The 20,364-nt window shown below is 37.0% G+C and overlaps 1 protein-coding gene across 1 annotated transcript in view; it reads right to left on the bottom strand.

Annotated features, from left to right (window-relative positions):
• LOC121387737 overlaps nt 1-19,985 on the bottom strand; it is a 91,854-nt gene extending 71,869 nt beyond the window's left edge. The window contains exon 1 of the mRNA XM_041518935.1: nt 19,454-19,985. The gene's annotated coding sequence lies outside the window, so the exon portion shown is untranslated. The remainder of the gene's footprint in view (nt 1-19,453) is intronic.
• Between the last annotated feature and the right edge of the window lie 379 nt (nt 19,986-20,364).

Here is a 20,364-nt window from a genome sequence, read left to right on the forward strand (position 1 = left end):
TATCCTCAAAGCAAATCCACAGTGAAGACCATTCAGTTTACAGATTAACTGCCAATGCTGGAAATATTCTAAACAGGGTATGTAAAAACCCTACCATTGTATGTTTTCTCCCCAAGACATGAAACTTCAGTGTTTCTTGATTTTTGTCAAGTGTGGTGACTTCTGCCACAAATTCCCTTTCAAGTTTGTTTGTTAAAAACCTACCCATTAAGAAATAAGCATCAAGGGAAATTAACTGCAGCCCTTTGAGAATGCTTTGGGTCCTGTGCAGAACTGTTTGTGTTTAGAGCATTCTCCTCCACCCTTGGATTTCTGCTGCTATGACTACAAGTTTGTTTTATTTAACGACGCCACTAGAGCACATTGATTTTTTTTTATCTTATCATCGGCTATTGGACGTCAAACATATGGTCATTCTGACAGGTTTTGTAGAGGAAACCCGCTGTCGCCACATAGGCTACTCTTTTATGACAGGCAGCAAGGGATCTTTTATTTGCGCTTCCCACAGGTAGGATAGTACAAACCATGGCCTTTGTTGAACCAGTTATGGATCACTGGTCAGTGCAAGTGGTTTACACCTACCCACTGAGCTTTGCGGAGCACTCACTCAAGGTTTGGAGTCAGAATCTAGATTAAAAATCCCATGCCTCCACTGGGATCCGAACCCAGTACCTACCAGCCTGTAGACCGATAGCCTAACCACGACGCCACCGAGGCAGGTCCATTAGCATTAACATATTGAGGAATCTTATCATCTTCGCTGACTTGGAAGTTGTCCTGGGGGATGAGATTATACCATTAATCATTATTGTATAACAATAGGTCTTCATCATTTACCAACAATAAACCACAATCAGAAAGCACGTTTTGGATTTTTTGTTGTTGATGTTTTCGTGGAATTGCCCTTGACTGATGACATGAATGCATATTTAGATCAATTTTTTTTTCCCAACAAGATTGATAAATTAACAAATTAATCACTCCAGCTGTACTGGTTTAAAACTGCAATAAATTACATGTATATATTCTAATTTTTAAAGATTTAAAAAAAAAATCAGTTCGTACATGTAATCAGTATGAAGTGCTGGTGAGGCATAATTAATTTCAATGATTGATTATCACTGATATTTAACTTTTCATACCCCGGTTTGCAGTATTTTGCAGTTATATAATTGTGCAACTACAAAAAGGAAGGAAATATTTTTATTGAACAACGCACTCAACACATTTTATTTACGGTTATATAGCATCAGACATATGGTCAAAGACCACGCAGATATTGAGAGAGGAAACCCGCTGTTGCTACTTTTCGATTAGCAGCAAGCGATCTTTTATATGCACCATCCCACAGACAGAATAGTACATATCATGGCCTTTGTTACACCAGTTGTGGAGCACTGGTTGGAACTAGAAATAGCCAAATAGGTCCACTGATGGGGATCGATCCTAGACTGACCGCGCATCAAGCAAACGCTTTACCACTGAGCTATATGTCCCATCCAAATACAAAAAATTTCCAAGTCCATGGAAATGCATTAAACACATTGCTGTCTGTACACTGTAAAACAAAATCCTTTGTTTCATCCATCTTTAATACCTATAAAACAGAACGTATCGTTTTCAAAATTATGATTAATTAGCGATATTTCTAGTCAACTGAAAATTGATTACCAACTACAGTTTAATGTTTTAAAATTGTGTAGCAATCTCTGAAACTGGTGAAGCAAATCGTGACACGATATTGAACAAAATATTGCCTGTAAAAAGAATCTGTCATAAAAAATCATTGGACAAGCATTGTTATTTGCATATTTTATCACTCTGAGTAACTATTTTAATTACTTTTAATATTGAGTAATTATTAAAGTAATTGGTACGTATGAGTTGCCATTTACCTATGATGGTAAACAGGGCCCATATTTTCGAAGCAATCTTAACCTACGAAATTGTAAAATCATCGTAAGCTATGACGTCACTATGGCGTGTGTTGTAGTGACGTCATACAGGCTGAGCACACCAAGATCTTTTTAGTCCAGTAAGGTTAAAGGGACAGACCCTAGTCATATTTTTCAACTAGACCCTAATTTCAACCCGTAAAAATGGACACTAAGTTTGGTTAATTTACAAACCTATAACAAATTTGAATACAACATAGTAAAACAAGAGTCTGTGACATTGAAATACCCTTAAAAATAGACGAAAAACGTGATTCAATAATCATTACTCCTCAGACGCACATGCATTTTAAAACATATGAAAAATGCATTTTGTAGTATTAGAAACACCAGGATGTCCAGAAACACTTCGGCTGTACAAAATTGGATAATCTAAACGATAAAATATAAGTAATGTTCGATTTCAGTGATCATAAATGGCTCTAATAGTGAAACATGTGCCTTAGTGTTTAAAAACTAGGGTACATGTCCCTTTAATAATGATAAAGAAAGAAATGTTTTATTTAACGATGCACTCAACACATGTATTTACGGTTATATGGCGTCAGACATATGGTTAAGGACCACACAGATATTGAGAGAGTCGTGGTGCACTGGCTGGAATGAGAAATAGCCCAATGGGCCCACCGATGGGGATCGATCCCACACCAACTGCCCATCGAGCGAACACTTTACCACTGGGCTACTTCCTGCCCTAATGATATAGAGCTATACATATTCAAAAATGTATTTAAAGTTATTTGAATCCAGTTAGAGCTTAACATTCCACTGATCTTGTGGTGAAATCTTTTGAGGTTAGTATGTTTGTACTTAATTTGGGCTTGCTTATTTTGGAAAAGAAAGAAAGAAATGTTTTATTTAACGACGCACTCAACACATTTTATTTACGGTTATATGGCGTCAGACATATGGTTACAGACCACACAGATTTTGAAAGGAAACGCGCTGTCGCCACTACGTGGGCTACTCTTTCCGATTAGCAGCAAGGGATCTTTTATTTGTGCTTCCCACAGGCAGGACAGCACAAACCATGGCCTTTGTTGAACCAGTTATGGATCACTGGTCGGTGCAAGTGGTTTACACCTACCCACTGAGCCTTGCGGAGCACTCACTCAGGGTTTGGAGTCGGTATCTGGATTAAAAATAACATGCCATGACTGGGATCCAAACGCAGTACCTACCAGCCTGTAGACAGATGGCTTAATCACGACGCCACCGAGGACACACCCTTTACCATCTCAACTTTGGTCCAATCTAAAGCCCTGGTAAAGTGGTTCAGTTTTGCTACTAATGGATTTTATTTATTTTTTTTGGGGGGGGGGGGGGGGGGTGGGGGGGGCAGGTTTCATCTCTAAGACTAAATATAAAGATTAACAAATGTGTGACATCCAATAGCTGATGATTAATAAAATTAATGTGCTCTAGTGGTGTCATTAAATAATATTTTTTCATATGTTTTGTTTCATTTTGATTTTGTTTTTGATTGAGTATGTCTAGTGACAATGTTTTTTTGTTACTAGTAAAGGGCCTGCACGTGTAGATTATGTTTAGTGTATATTATGTACATGTGTATATAGTATGTGTATATTGTATATATTGTGTATATGTGTATATAGTATGTGTATATTGTGCATATGTGTATATTGTGTATATGTGTGTATAGTATGTGTATATGTGTATATAGTATGTGTATATTGTGTATATTGTGTATACAGTTTGTGTACATAGTCTTATGACCCACTTCCCCTTGTCTTCCATGCCTGACCGGTCACACATAATATGCAAGATATTTTTCCTACCCCGCCACCTACAACTTCTCAGTATATGTGACATGAATGTACATGCACTACATGTACCTGTCTAAAAAGATCACCTTACCTTTCTAGAAAATATTGAATATGGCACCGATCTGTATTAAAATAACAGCCACTTTTGCTAAAAAGACCACACTATACTTGGAAATATTTATTACTGACCTGTGTTAAGCATTCACCTTTCATACGAGATGACTTTAGAATTATACAACGTCATCTAATGTCGTACAGACTGGTATTCATATACATGTAGTTGAAAAAAGACCATTCTATTACAGCTTCCCTATAAAAATTATTCTCCTGAATCAGCCATTTAAGTCGAGAACGGTTTCAGGTTACCAGGTTACCACATGTAAGAAAAGTTGAGAACGGTGGGCTACATCCCGTCCCCACACGCGATTAGGCAAGCACTTTACTACTGGGCTACATCCTGCCTCGATCCACACATAGCAGAGAATGCCCACACATACTATACCTACATTTATTACCCACATGGTTAAAAATATCTTGGTACATATCAAAGTGATATGTCTCACTAGAACGCCAAGTGGGACGTAACACTTTTGACGCCACACGATGACGTCATCGATTAGCACACTACAACCTTACAGGAAAGTCAACCAAACGAGTTGTGTGATATAAATTAAGATCGATTATGGGTAATAAATAGGATATTAAACTCGCTATCATTTTGTATCATGTTTATGTCCCTTGTAAAATAATTTTCATTGTAACACGCTAAAGCTCGTGACAACTGAAAATTATTTCACCTTGGAGATAAACATGACATGAAATGGAAGCTCGTTTAATATCCTATAAATATGTACTACAAACCAATACAGATCTACATGTATAAGGGGTAGGATGCTCCTATATTGATGTCCCCGTCAGTATTCCCATTGGGCTATTTTATATTCTAGCCGGTGCTCCACAACTGGTATAACAAAGGCTGTGGAATGTACAATCATGTCTGTGGGATGGTGCATATAATAATTTCCAAGTTGAAATATACTTCAAAATAAATATTCTCAAGTTGAAATACTTCAAAATTTCTAATACCTAAACATTATATATGGTTGTGCAAATGAATAATTTTGAACATACCAGTGTATTTTCTAAAATAATGTAGAATTAATTTTCTTTTTAATGCTACACAAGGTATATTGCTATATTGGACAGGTTAGTACAAAAATGATATTATCTTTACTGTCATTACTCAATATATACATGGCTTGGCCTACCTTCTTGTTTCATTAAGTCAATAGACTGTCTACTCAAAGCTGATACGATATTTCTCTACATATGATCTTAACATTATCATTACTAGTTTACTCCAGTGTTGTTTGATGTGACTATTTTTTATAGTTGTGGTAATAAAAGAATAATGACTAATCAGAATTAACTTTTTTGGCTTACAGTTACTGGAGAAACAATTTCAGGGAATATCTATAAAATAACCAACTAAAGTTCATGTATTATGTATAAAACCTGCAATTTTCAGGCACTATACATAATTCCTGATAAATACACACACACATGCGCGCGCGTGCACACACACACACAACCATACACACACACACACATACAAAACACACACATCCACAGAAACAATACACAACCCACACACAAAACCCACACACAAAACCCAAAACCCACACACAAAACCCACACACAAACACAACACCACACACAATGTTCACCACACACAAAACCACACAACCCACACATACAAAACACACACACATAACACACACACACAAAACACGCACATAAAAAAAAACACACATACACACACACACTCACACACACAGAGGTATATATGTACATACATAAAGTGTACATGTATACATGTATACAAATAATAAAAGCAAGTGTAATGAAGTTCTGTTTTAACCTTGATATATTTGTTTACTGATGTCATACATGTAGTATTAGCCTATGTACAGGTACCAGGTCAAGCCTGAAGGTGTAATATATGATGGGTCAACAGGTACGTGAAGGTAATTGAGTTCGCATATTCCCGTAATGCAGGTATAAATATATATATGTAAATATGTACAACCCATCCACATCTTTCAGTCACAGGAGTCAAAGGTCAAAGGTCAGAATTTGATCATGTTAAAGAAATAAAAGGAAAGTTTGTTTGCTAATACCCCGCCACTCAGGCCCCTGAGGGAGGAGTCAGAACAAACAAATTTACAATTTTGATTCTCCATGGGTCAAAGAAGCTTCACACCAAATTTAGCTGGAAATGGTCTAGTACATCGGAAGACAGTTAAAATGCATTTCTTTATATAACTACATGTAGTAAACTTCACCCACTCCCCGGCCAAAAAAGCAAGACTCAGGGTTGAAACTCATCAGAAAAGTGTTGTGGCCCCCAAAAAACATCTTGGCCACTAAATTTTCATTTTAAGTGGCCCAAACTTGCTTTAGGTAGCCCAAACACAAAATATTTATATTTCAGGTTTGTTTTAAATAATTGAAAATGTTTAATTATCAATTTTATAAGTAAGTATAAGTAAGCATATATAAAATATGTTTCAATATAGTAATATTGATTTGAAGAACCAAAGATACCAACATTTCCTCGTTCCAACCAGTGCACCACAACTGGTCAAAGGCCGTGGTATGTGCTTTCCTGTCTGTGGAAAAGTGCATATAAAAGATCCCTTGCTGCATTAGGAAAAATGTAGCGGGTTTCCTGTTGAGTCAAAATTGACATCCAATAGCCAATGAATAATTAATCAATGTGCTCTAGTGGTGTTGTTAAACAAAACAAACTTTTAACTTTAAATACCAACGCACATGATATTCAAATGAGATATTCCGAACTGGATCATGTAAGAAGTCTTTCAGTGTTCTCTCGCTGGGTTAAAATTAAAGTAGGGCAGCTGCGCAGAAAGAAAAAAAAAAAATATGTCATGTTATTAATGAGGTAATATCTTAAATATGGCTCCCCATAATCGAAGTTAGGGGAGCAATTAATTACCTCCATCAAAAGTTTTCACATGGAGATCTGGTTTACAGTTGGTTTTTTAGTGGGGTTTTTTTTTCATTATTTCTTCTTCTTTTTTAATTGTCCCCAGAAACAAGAGCAAAGTCAAGGTTGGGGGCCTTGAATCATTGCCATACATTATATGTTGTACATTATTTTAATACATAATTTACAGATAATATGGTTTACAGTATAAATGTTCTACTTTTATATGTTTGTGTCCCAGAAACACAGGGCAGTGACTCACATGCTGTGTGGTATATTACCAGGGGTAATTAAACAATCTATCATGTGACGGGTGTTAACTCTATAGGTGTCATCCTTCTGATCAATCCAATTGGTCCATCTCCAAGAACAAAGGCAGGCAGCCAGCTGTTCCCAGTGTCTCCTATGCGTATGGGGAGTCAGATGTAGTTCAAAGATATTACAGAACACACCTGGCTTTCGATAGGTCATCAGATTGACCGCCCTCTGTCGATTCACTAACCAGGGCTTCTAGAATTGTGCTTAAATCCACTAGCCATGACATCAGTGATTTAAAAAATTCACTAGCCCGCTTTAAAATTTAAGTTAATACAATTTTATTAAATAATAGTAATAATCAGATATGTCACCTAAAGTGGGAGATAGAGCTTAAAAACAAAACATTGGGGGTTGGGGTCAGGATATTCATATTTACTAAACAGACTTAACTGCAACATTTGACTTCTTTTTTTTTCACTAGCCGTCGGGCATGGCAATATTAGTTATTTACTAGCCCAACATTGAATATCACTAGCCATGGGAGTGGCCCTGCTAAAATCACACATACATGTATACCCAGTACTTCTTTAATTTGCTTGTCCAGTCTGGATATAAAAAAAGTGCATTAAAAACAGGGCGACCAATTTTACTGAATTTTTGGCACATATTTGAATTTCCAGAATTGAAGCCAAATATCGGGAATTTTTATCAAATTCAGTATATATATATTTTTTATAGGTGTCTTAAACTGTAATACATTATTTCCTAATAAAATGTGTGGGAGGTTTTCTTGTTGTCGGTGGGGTGGGGTTTTCTGGGTGGGGTTGGGGTGTTCTTTTTTAAGAGAGAAGATCCCGTTCACATGTAAATAATTACACTCATTTACAAATGACAAAGCATGCATATATGTAAATTTGCTTAATGCTGTTAACGTTTTTACACTAATGAATATATTTAGCATGGTTTACTAGAAATACCATAAAGTATGCTAAAAAGGAAGAAAGAAAGAAAGAAAGAAATGTTTTATTTAATGACACACTCAATATATTTTATTTATGGTTATATGGCGTCAGACATATGGTTAAGGACCACACAGATTTTGAGAGGAAACCCGCTGTCGTCACTACATGGGCTACTCTTTCCGATTAGTAGCAAGGGATCTTTTATTTGCGCTTCCCACAGGCAGGATAGAACAAACCATGGCCTTTGTTGAACCAGTTATGGATCACTGGTTGGTGCAGGTGACTTACACCTACCCATTGAGCCTTGCGGAGCACTCCATCAGGGTTTGGAGTCGGTATCTAGATTAAAAATCCCATGCCTTGACTGGGATCCGAACCCTGTACCTACCAGCCTGTAGACCAATGGCCTAACTACGATGCCACCGAGGCTGGTGGTTTACTAGAAATACCACAAAGTGAGGCTGATGGTTTACTAGAAATACCATAAAGTATGCTAAAAAGGAAAAAAAGTTTTTGCCACTTATGTATTCACTGGGATGGTACAAAATGGCTGCGCCTGTTATATCAGGTTTGAAAATTAGAAGTCACCCGGTTCCCCGTGGCGACTTTTATTGGCTATGGGCGACTACGAATTTTACAAAGGTAATCACTTGGACGACCATTGATTTTAGTGTCTGGCGAGTATGGTACCAGTTGAAAAAAGAATGACACTAAAACTGAATTGAATGTGACAAAACACACCACGTCTGTGTTGGCGCGAACTACAGATCTGGTAGCAGAATACATAGCACATGCTCTATATTTTGACAGCGCCAGACTCGGCTTCTGTGGCTTTGGGCCGGGTCTTTCTAATAATAGAGCTCAAAATGTATTGAAGACATTCCATGTATTTTTAAAATCTGGAAGTTGTCGGCTTATTGGAATCGACTGGATACACCATAATTATCTAGTAGAGCTAATATTTGACAATTGTTATTCATGTTATGATAAAAAGGAATCAAATTTAATTAGATTAGATTATTCTGGTACAAAATCAAAATCTTGTAGTTTTAACACACTAACATGAGCGCATATACAAATAACAATGACATTTTTTCATTACTACATTGCTTATTCCAAAGGTCAGTTAAGTGACTGTCATTGCTGATATTCTTTTTAAGTTTAAGCGATTTGCATGAAATAAGAACTGATCTAAAGTGACATCAAGACTTACATGATGACATAACCGTCCAAATATTACTGTAATAAAAAATAAGTACATTTGTTTATGATCGTATATTTTGGTAAAATGTTTTTTTTTTTTTTTTTTATGTGTTTTTTTCTTCAGATTTATTTTTCTTTCGATATTTATTTTATTAGTAACCTTCTACTGTAGCATTTACAATATTCATATTAAATGTATACGTGTGGGTGCTTCGTCTATAGGACAGCCACTCCCAAGAAAATCCTTTACTGGACATTTTACCCTCTTGCATCGCCACAAAGAGGACTGCCACCTCATACTAGTTTATATACTACAGCACGTGCAATTCTACCTTTATTCTCATTGTACTGCATTATTTTTTTACTTCATAGGCAATGCAAGTCAAGGTGCATTACTTGGCATTTCTAGTATTTTGTCTTCACCCCTGTATTAAAAATGACATTTAATCTGTATAAGTTAATGGTAATTTGCAAAGAAACATTTTTATTTATGCTGGACTTCTTTTTTCAAAAAAATGTGAAGTTGGTATGGGATTAAAACTTAAAGGGACATTCCTGAGTTTGTTACAGTGTAAGATGTTTCCGACTAATCAAATATTTCTACGATTAAACTTACATATTAAATATATTTTCTTGTTTAGAATATCAGTGTCTGTATAATCAATGTGTTTCTAACCATCTCAATATTTGTAAGAAGCCCAAACTGGATTTTGTCTAAAAATAATTTCGTACATACGAAAAACTAGTTTTTAATTATTCTGATTTAATGTGCATCAGCATTACTATGCATGTAATTATGTATATTGATCAATACAGTGTACAATAATTTGAAATAACTGTATAACGTTTACCGTTACATAAGATTCATATTATGTTGGATAGAACAGCAAATACAGGTAGAAACTGAGTACCACATAAAACAATGTTGGTGTTTTCTCAATAATACCACCTTTTGGATTGAAACCAGTTGTGGACACTGGTCTGTGTAAGTGGTTACTCCTAATCATTGAGGTTTGCAAAAGACTCATTAGCTTGAGAGCCAGTATAGCGATTAAAAATCACATTTCCAATGTGTGGAATTTGAACCAAGTATCTACCAGGTTTAAAGGAAGGGACAATTAAGGTATTTGGCCTGATATGCATAGTCAACAATATATAATGCACATATATCAATAAGTATAATTGTATAGATAATTAATAAAACAGTTAAATGTGATGGCTATTATATATAAGAGGGTTGAAAATTAACATAAAAGCCGTGGTCACCAGCAGGGCCAGTTGAAGAAAATTTTTACTGGCCCTTCTCAAATTCAACCAGCCCTCCAATTATCACATTCAGATTTAACTGCACAGCCAAAATGAAAACTAGAATGTTCTTTCTAGAATAATAAGCGTGTGCTTTGCGTATATAGTTCGTTTGCTTCAAAAGAAAATTAATAAATTGGCATATAACTTCATAATGAATAAAGTTAAAATTCATATAAAAACTTGTTCTTAAAGGGACATTCCTGAGTTTGCTGCAATTTTTAAGATGTTATGGACTAAGACTTTTTTAACGATTGTAATTACATATCAAATATATTTTTCTGCATAACATATTAGTGGCTGTATACTTAACGTGTTTCTGACCATTCTAATATTTGTACTAGGTTTCTAAAACAACTAAAATTCCCATAACTGTTGATTTTTATAGTAACACAAGGAATATGCACATTTTAACAGCAATTTGCGGCATTTTGAAGAAAAAGTAGGAAAAATAGGACAAAGACCAAAACGTAGGAAAAAGTAGGAAAGTAGAATCGCCGGACAGCCTGTTAATGTGACCGAATAAGGCATTTCTTGTGTTATCCCAATTAAAGAGAAGTTTCCAACAATATGCAACTTGGGAAACTCATGAATGCGGTAACAAGCCATTGCTGTGTACAATCAAAATATCCCAAATGGGTGTGGGCAGTGGTAATTGTTAAGGTGCCATTAATGCAGTGTTTGATTCAAACAATTGATAAAAACATCTTGCAAGCAAGAGTCCATATTGTTCGAGAAAACAACATTGTACAAAAATTCTGGGAGACTTCAAGTGATGAAAACATGAAATACATGTAATGGCACTACGTAGCTGTCATAGGTAATTTGTATTCCTTCAACAGCTGGCTAGAAACCATATACATGTATCTATAGGGTGACTGCCCATGGATACATGTAGGTTTTATTTTCACAGGATACCCCAACAGTGGACTAGTGATTATTACTGGGGACTAGTAATTTTTTAGGCTACTAGTCCCCTAGGCCAGTGGAAATATTTCTTAATTTCTACCCCTAATCAATAGTATATGATGCACTTTGCTATTTAAAAGTATACAAGGCCTTTGAATTGAAAATTTACACAAACCATTTATGGGTTAAATGCAAAAACAAATTCAGGAAAACCATTTTATTTAAATTGCGTAACCCGGCCATGTAAATGATGTCATAAATTCAATCAGTGGTTGACAAATGTTTGAGAAAGTCACTAGCCCTCACAGAAGCTTTGACTAGTGCCCGTGTATTATAGCAATGCAGCTGATAATTTCCACTAGCCCAGACCAAATTTTCACTAGCCTGGACTGTGGGCTAGTGGATTTTTCAAAGACTGATTCAATGCACGAAAGAAAAATTGTTGTTGTTTTTTGTTGTTTTTGTTTAACGACAGTACTGGAGCACATAATAGTGGGACTGGTTAAGTAGGAAATGCCATCGAAAGAAAGAAATGTTTTATTTAACGACGCACTCAACACATTATATTTACGGTTATATGGCGTCAGACATATGGTTAAGGACCACACAGATTTTGAGAGGAAACCCGCTGTCGCCACTATATGGGCTACTCTTCCCGATTAGCAGCAAGGGATCTTTTATTTGCGCTTCCCACATGCAGGACAGCACAAACCATGGCCTTTGTTGAACCAGTTATGGATCACTGGTTGGTGCAAGTGCTTTACACCTACCCACTGAGCCTTGCGGAGCACTCACTCAGGGTTTGGAGTCGGTATCTGGATTAAAAATCCCATGCCTCGACTGGGATCCGAACCCAGTACCTACCAGCCTGTAGACCGATGGCCTAACCACGACGTCGGTCGAAATGACATCGAATCGTGCACTTTTAGTAGAGACATATCATTTTGTAGGTGGGTACTTGGACCCTTTCTGAATGATATGAGCAAGAGCAACACCTTGAGAATGACCTCTGGTGGGCGTGGCCACACATTTAATTAGGTCAGTGAGGTCATTATTGTATTTATGCAATAGACTACAACAGTAAAAAACACAATTTCACTTTACAGTAGAGATATATAATCTTGTAGGTGGGTTCTTGGACCCCTTCTGAATGATATGAGCGAGAGAAACACCTTTAGCATGATCTTTGGTAGGCGTGGCCAAACATTTAATTAGGTCAGTGAGGTCATTATTTCATGCAATAGACTACATGTAGGTGGGTACGTGGACCCTTTCTGAATGATATGAGTGAGAGAAACACCTTGAACATGACCTCTGGTGGGCGTGGTTACATATTTAATTAGGTCAGTGATGTCATTCTTTTATTTAAACAATTAGACTACAACAGTAAAAAAAAAAAAAAAATCACTTTACAGTAGACATATCATTTTGTAGGTGGGTACCTGGACCCTTTCTGAATAATATGAGAGAAACACCTTTAGAATGACCTCTGGTGGGCATGGCCACACATTTAATTAGGTCAGTGAGGTCATTATTTTATTTATGCAATAGACTACAACATTAAACAGTGTTCGACATTAATATTTTTGGCCAGTATCCCATTTGGATACTAACATTTCAAAATCTGGTATCCCCCCTGAGAATTTAGTATTATATGGTATCCCGGTGGGATACTGGGTTCTTGAAGTCTGGTATCCAAAATTAAATTCTGGTATCCCTGGGATATTGGGATACTGTTAATCTCGAACACTGTTAAACATAAAAAAGTGCATGGCACTGAAAAATAATCTCAAGCAACCTTCCTTGTTGTGTGTGTAGTCATCCACGTTCTGAACCACACATGAGAACAACACCGGCCTCGGTGACGTAGTGGTTAAGCCATCAGACTACAGGCTGGTAGGTACAGGTTCACAGCCCGGTACCAGCTCCAACCCAGAGCGAGTTCTTAAGGGCTCAATGGGTAGGTGTAAGGCCACTACACCCTCTTCTCTCTCACTAACTACTAACCAACTAACAACTAACCTACTGTCCTGGACAGACAGCCCAGATAGCTGAGGTGTGTGCCCAGGACAGCGTGCTTGAACCTTAATTGGATATAAGCACGAAAATAAGTTGAAATGAATGAAATAAGAACACATCTCTCTATTGTTTCCATCAGAGTATCTGTGAGAGTACATGGTCTGTCCATCACTGCTATGAAGGCAGCCAGTGCACCACGATTGGTATATCAAAGGCTGTGGTATGCAGGGCTTCTAGAATTTTTATAAAATCCACTAGCCATGGGATCAGTGATTTTTAAAAATGTACTAGCCACAATTAAAAATTCATTAGCCCTACTTTACTTTAAAGTTAATATAATTTTACTAAATAATAGTAATAATTGGATATAACACCTAAAGAGGGAGATAGAGCTCAAAAACACTAACATTGGGAGATGGGGTGGGGGCAGGATATTCATATTTACAAAATAGACTTAACTGCAACATTTGACCAAAAATAATTCACTAGCCGTTGGGCATGGCAATAGTAGTTATTTACTAGCCCAACACTGAATATTACTAACCATGGGAGTGGGACTACCATAATCTAGAAGCCCTGGGTATGTACTACCCTGTCTGTGGGATGGTGCATATAAAAGAACCCTTGCTGCTTAATCGAAAAGAGAAGCCCATTAAGTGGTGACAGCGGGTTTCCTCTCTCAATATCTGTGTGGTCCTTAACCATATAACTGATGCTACATAACCGTAAATAAAATGTGTTGAGCGCGTCGTTAAATACAATATTTCTTTCTTTGCTAAGAAGGCATCAGTGACATCAGGAAAAAATGGACCAGGTGTTCCAAGCTGTTATCGTTCCTCTGTTGTTGAAAAGGGAGACTGCATCACATCCAGTGAATGTGTAGACAGCAGGAAGAGGCCATGTATTTGTTTTTAGTCCTATAGCTGTGTGGCAATCTGATGAACAGGAACAGACTTGGAAGTGTTTTCCTGTCTCTTATGCAACCCAGATTTCTATGACAGCTGTAGACTAGACACAACCAACTGCTACAAGAAGTATATCTGTATCTGTGGTTCAGATCAGAATCTTCTTCAAGCCTTCGTGTGTATAGGTGAAGCAAAATCCTAGTGTCGGCCTCCTCATGTGAGCAGACTTCCAGGCTACTTGTACTTGTAGTTTTGCTATGAGGGATGCTAAGCACCTTGTCGCCACATGTAATAGCCAGTGTCTTCTCCTACACGTCAACTTTCTCACATGCTGCCTGTGCAATGTACTGAAATAATTCAGTTTTGTTGTCATCCATTCTGAGGAAGTTATGCCAGTTACTAGGTAACGACACAGATGGCAACACCCTTTTCCGCACTCCACACACTCAACTCTCTTAGACTGTCAGGGCAGTATACATCAAAAACAATCTCTACTCTAGAAGCACATTCAACATTTTTCAAGATGTATGGCAGAACTATATTGTCCACATACTCTTCAAATGTATTTGTAACTTTTGGCGACAACATCTGGACAATTGCTGCCCCATCAAGAATGGCTGGTTCATGATAAACACAGGTGCCTGTCCAGGAATGTACGTTTGATTAATGCTATACTGTGTGCATTTTCCATGAGGAGAGGCAACAGTCCAATAATGGATGTTGGAACATTGTCTTTCGTGGTTTTGAACGTCTGGGGAGATGTCTGGTCGATGATGTCCTGGTGATGGAGGCACACACTGTCATGATCTGGTTATTAGCTCAGTTACAGGATGAACATTTGTGTTATCTGATGGTAAGAAAGGAAAATAGTGACTTTCAATTTTTTATTTGCCCCCAGTGAGGGGCCTCTGTTGCTTTTCTCCCTCATCTTCAGTTACTCTGTGTTGAATTTAAGAGAAATGTTGCTTGCATGAAACAATCAGATGTGGTAGTCGACGAAGGATTATGGTCTATATTATTAACCATTCCAGCTTTGAATAGATATTTTCTCATTTTTGTAGGCACAACTACTTTCTCTTCTTCAAATCAGCCAGTGCACCATGACTGGTGTAGCAAGACTGTGGTATTTACTACCCTGTCTGTGGGATGGTGCATATAAAAGAACGCTTGCTGCTAATCAAAAAGAGTAGCCCAAGTGGCGACAGCTGGTTTCCTTTCTTAATATCTCTGTAATCCTTAACGATATGTCTGATGCTATATAACCATAAATAAAATGTGTTGAGTGTGTCGTTAAATAAAACAATTCTTTTTTTCTTTTTTTCTTCTTCAAATATTTTGCAGACAAGGTATACTACATCAGATGAAATTAGCATTACTCTATCATAATTCATATGAAATAATAGTCCACGGGTGGAAAGTGTATCAATAAGCCTTGCTTGCTTTCTGCGTGCAATTTTAAGCCGAGATAGAATGGGAAGAGAGGTTTCCCTCTCTTTCTTGTGTTTTTGAAAACCAGTATCTTTTGCAATCTTCTGGCAGTTGAAAACAATCATCTGTGAAAGAGAAAGTACAGCTGTCTTTGTGGCTTGACATCTACATCAAACTGTTCTATACTTGTTGGACCATCCAGGATGAAATTCATAAGTGCTTTCAGAGAGGCTGGCACCGATTCTTCTTGACAGTTGTCATTGAATGTTTCAATGAATTCCCCCCCCCCCCCCCCCCCCCCCCCCCCCCCCCCCAATTTTCCGGAAGATGTCCTTCCTTATGATCTGGGCTGCTTAAGTAGCTCAAAGACCCTAAAGTCACGAGTACATGCTTGTTTTGAAGCATTTCCAATATCTTTATGAAACAGAAGTATGACATCTCTTTCCAGGTTTGCATGTACCAGGTCTTATAGCTGCTTCTTTTTAATCCCAAGCAAGTAATATGTACATTATCCTTCAAACCAAGATGACTGAGACGGGAAGAAGAGATTCAAGGCAGTTAACTCATAGTAAAAACAGGGGCATTGCATGTGAGGGTCATCACATAAGTTGTCAATGTTAACTTTCTTCTTTTCACAGGGCTAGGATGATCGTCTATTGCCTTTCATTTCCTGTTCAAAACAGTCTTGCTTACTTTTGTGTAACATGATTTGCCAGAATGCCTCATGAGTTCTGAAACTCTTCAAAACCAATTTTTTGAGTACGCCCTTCATCCATTTATACAGAGGAAAATGTATTGGTGACTCATCTAGTTCTTGAAAATATATCAAATTCTGAGAAATGTAGATGTATCCTGCTCCCTCCTCCCCCCCCCCCCCCCTCCCTCCAGCTGGATATATCATGGGTCCTGGCACAATCAATGCACACAGATTCCAGTCAACAGTTGATTTATCATCATTTCTACAATGAGTTGTCTTATCATTTGTATTCCCGAAATATGGCCAACTACAATTCACGGAACTACGAAACAGATATAATTTAAATATATGTTTTTGGCCCAGACGGGTTTCCATATATATTTTGCAATGCAGTCTATTCCATTACTAGTAATTAGAATTTAAAAGAAAAGAACCATTCATGGCCCAAATAAATTATTTACAATGAACTACTTTTCAACAATTCAACTGAATTAAAACAATATTTAAAACAATAAAAACAGTAAACCAAGTAAAAACTGCAAAATTCACCGAGTTGTGAGTGTTTTTCTATGGTGTCTGATGACTCATATCAGGCGTGATGTCATGGTATCCCAGTTTTGTCATGAAAGCATTGATTGGATTTTTATAATTATCACTGACTCTATCAGAGGTTGGGGGAGAGACGCAGCCCAGTGGTAAGGCGCTCATTAAAAAATTAAACTTCGAAAAATTCAATTAAAATTTTAAAATAATAAAGTTAAAAAACAAATGTTGACGTGCACTGAGGTGAACATTCATAGATAGAACTATAAATGAAGCTTTACTGATGCAGGACATGTGATTTATGAGAAATGTAGCTACATTTGTACAATCAATGTTGAGCTAAATGCAAATGTTGATTCCACAGCCAGTGAAAAAGTTATATCTATACTTCATCTTTTTAGTTTGTAGATGTATTGTAATGTAAAGGTAAGACAAAAATCACCAGACTTAGCAACAACAGGATAAACAATGCTGTTGACAGTATGGTCACTGGTTATAAAAGTATATTATATGAATATTGTATGTAAAAAACAAATTTATGCACAATGACAGTTCAATCAATCAGGATTTTATGCACATATTTTGATGATAAAAACAACTTAAAGCCACACACCCTAGTTCCATCCAGCGAAAATAAATTATAATTTGGTTAATCTACAAACCTGTAACACACTTAGATCACGTTTTTATCAAATGGAGTGAAAAAGCAGGTTTTATATCGATAAATACCATGGGAATCCCCATGTCCCAATTGCTTGAAATAATTTTGAAAGTTAATATTCTGATGTCACCGGTAGATGTCGCTTGAAGCACAACAATGCCTACGTCACGACAAATTTCACAGACTTGGGGTGCGTTCGTTTCACATCTCCTGGACATGTTCCAACTGTTCTGTCCTGTTTGTATCCCCTCTCCAGATATCGTAAGACTTAGCAAAATTATTGGTTTTAAGGGTTTGTAACGTTTTGTATTGAGACACTTACTTGTCTGAACTTTATTGTTACTGAAAATGTTCATGAACTGTGAAGAAAAATCTCACAAATGAACAATAACAAATCGGATGTTGATTGCGCGAACCGTGCACGAGAAAACAAACCGAACCAAAATGATAACGGTCACGTGATATACCAACGTCTGTGACATTGAAATGGAAATATCCCCTCTAAAAATAGATTGGACCTCGCTTGCTTAACGGTTTTTTCTCGACAACACGTCTTGTGAAAAAAAGCAAAAAATGCATTTCGTGGTTTTACAAACATCAGGATTATCAAAAAGCACTTCAGGTGAATGGAAATGTGTATTCTAAATAATAAAATGTAAGTAACGTGCAATTTTATTTGTGAAAAATGGGGTTTAATAGCGAAAAACAATGCTGTAATGGTTAACAAATAAACGTAACTAGGGTGTGTCCCTTTAAACAAGTAAATATCATTGATTTCATAAATTAACAGTGTTTCATTAGTAGTATTTGATATACATATCATTTATTAGTTGCATAAGTGAACTGGACAAAAAGTCACGTCCTGGCTCCTACTGAAATTTTTAAAAGTAAATGTTACATCATAAAGAATATATTTTTAGTAAATTGCTATATGGCATTTAGAAATAGACTGGATATTGTGTTAAACAGTGTATTTCAATAAGCAAACATTCTATCAGGATAGCAGAGTTTTGGGATTTACTGCAGTGTTAAAAAAGTGACGTCCATTTTCGTCACGTCCTGGCACATTTTACTTTTCACTTTATAAGTCTTTTTTTTTGACAAAAACTAAATTTGGCCCGACATTCTTATACTACTATATGTAATGAGTCTATAAATGATAAAACAGCATTTCCATTTAAAAAGGAATTTTAGTGAAGGAGATCACAAGAGTCAGAATGTCACATCCTGGCTTTAAAAATTACCATGGAATGGCCCATATATTGATTCTGCAATGCATACACTTCAAGCGAGCACCCAGCTGGCTGAGCTATATCCAACCCTTGTCTAGTTTTTTTTTTTTTTCATGTATTTAAAAAAAAAAAATCACATGAGCGGGGAGGGGAAGATTCACATCCCTCCCTTTGCAAGCGCGTGCACAAATGGAATAGTGGCTAAAAAATAATTCCCTCGACAAAAGGATTTTCCTTTGGCACTGTTAGTGTCACTAAGGCAAGAGTTCAACCCTTACCCCCTTGCAATGGTTATGGTAGTTTTAGGTAGGCCTTATAGGGTTAGGGCTAGTCTTTAGAGCCTTTGATATAGAGGAGTAGGGTTGAACTCCTTCCCTATTTTGATAATAATTTATTTAATGCTTTTCACCTGCACGTCCCCTGGCGTTTCACTGGTCACGTGACCTGACAGCCCAGTATAACCGGATGCATATCAGCTGATCGAAATGAGAAGTTGAAGAGTGATAACATACGCAATAGTTTAAAATAAACAAAACAAAATAATGCATTACCAATCAAGCAAGAGTAAGTGCCACTCACCTGCTAAAGTCAGCTCGATTCCAGAGATTTAATGTTCGTATATTTGGTGGTGTCAACTGGAATCATAAAGTTAAAAAAAGAGTTTAGCTCGAATTAACCAGTCTATAAAAAGTATATTCTCTTGTAACGCAAAATCATGCTTCACTTGCAGCATCGTATACAAGTCTTACATTTTAGTGTCGATAGTCCCCGTGTCATCGAGACAAAGTCACAAATCAAACGTTATACTTGTGCTAGAATCATCCTCGGATACTGTGATTGCATTTGTTTACACACTTTCACGACTTTGACACATGTATTTCTCCGTTTTAAATTTCGCCCCCCTCCCACGCACCTCCGTCCATCTTGGATTATTGGCAGACGTTCGTGTACAGAGTCAGCTGAGCCGCAGGCTCGTACAAAACACATCAAAGGCGCCGCTCTTGTGGAAATGTGTATAAAATTATGCTATAAAATAAAACAACTTAGAAATGGCATATATTGCTGTCAAAACTGACCTAACATGACATATTCAGACTCCAGACAAATTGGATCAATTCAGTAGCTAAGCAATGCATTTGCGTAATACCCGAGCGGTGACGTCAGTCGGGGCTGCTAACTTCATAGCTGACTGCCAAGGCAGAGCTGGTGTCACCTAATGCTCTTATGCATTTGTTTGTTTGTAGGAGGGGGTACAGTCATTTTGTAGAAAGCCTACAACTGGGATCAGATTTTAAACAAAAAACAATAACATGAACAGGTCAATGGCTTGTCATAGAGCGTGAACAAGCGTGGGAGGGCAGTACGATGTGGCTAGGTCATTAAATTGGGTCAGGTCAACAAGGGTAGACTTGCTACCAAAATATCGGTATTTTCATATAGCGGTTTTCGAGCGTATATTAAAGCGTTCATGCGTAGACTATTTCACCGTT

The sequence above is a fragment of the Gigantopelta aegis genome, chromosome 13 (genome assembly GCF_016097555.1).
Source record: "Gigantopelta aegis isolate Gae_Host chromosome 13, Gae_host_genome, whole genome shotgun sequence".
Lineage (NCBI taxonomy): Eukaryota > Metazoa > Mollusca > Gastropoda > Neomphalida > Peltospiridae > Gigantopelta > Gigantopelta aegis.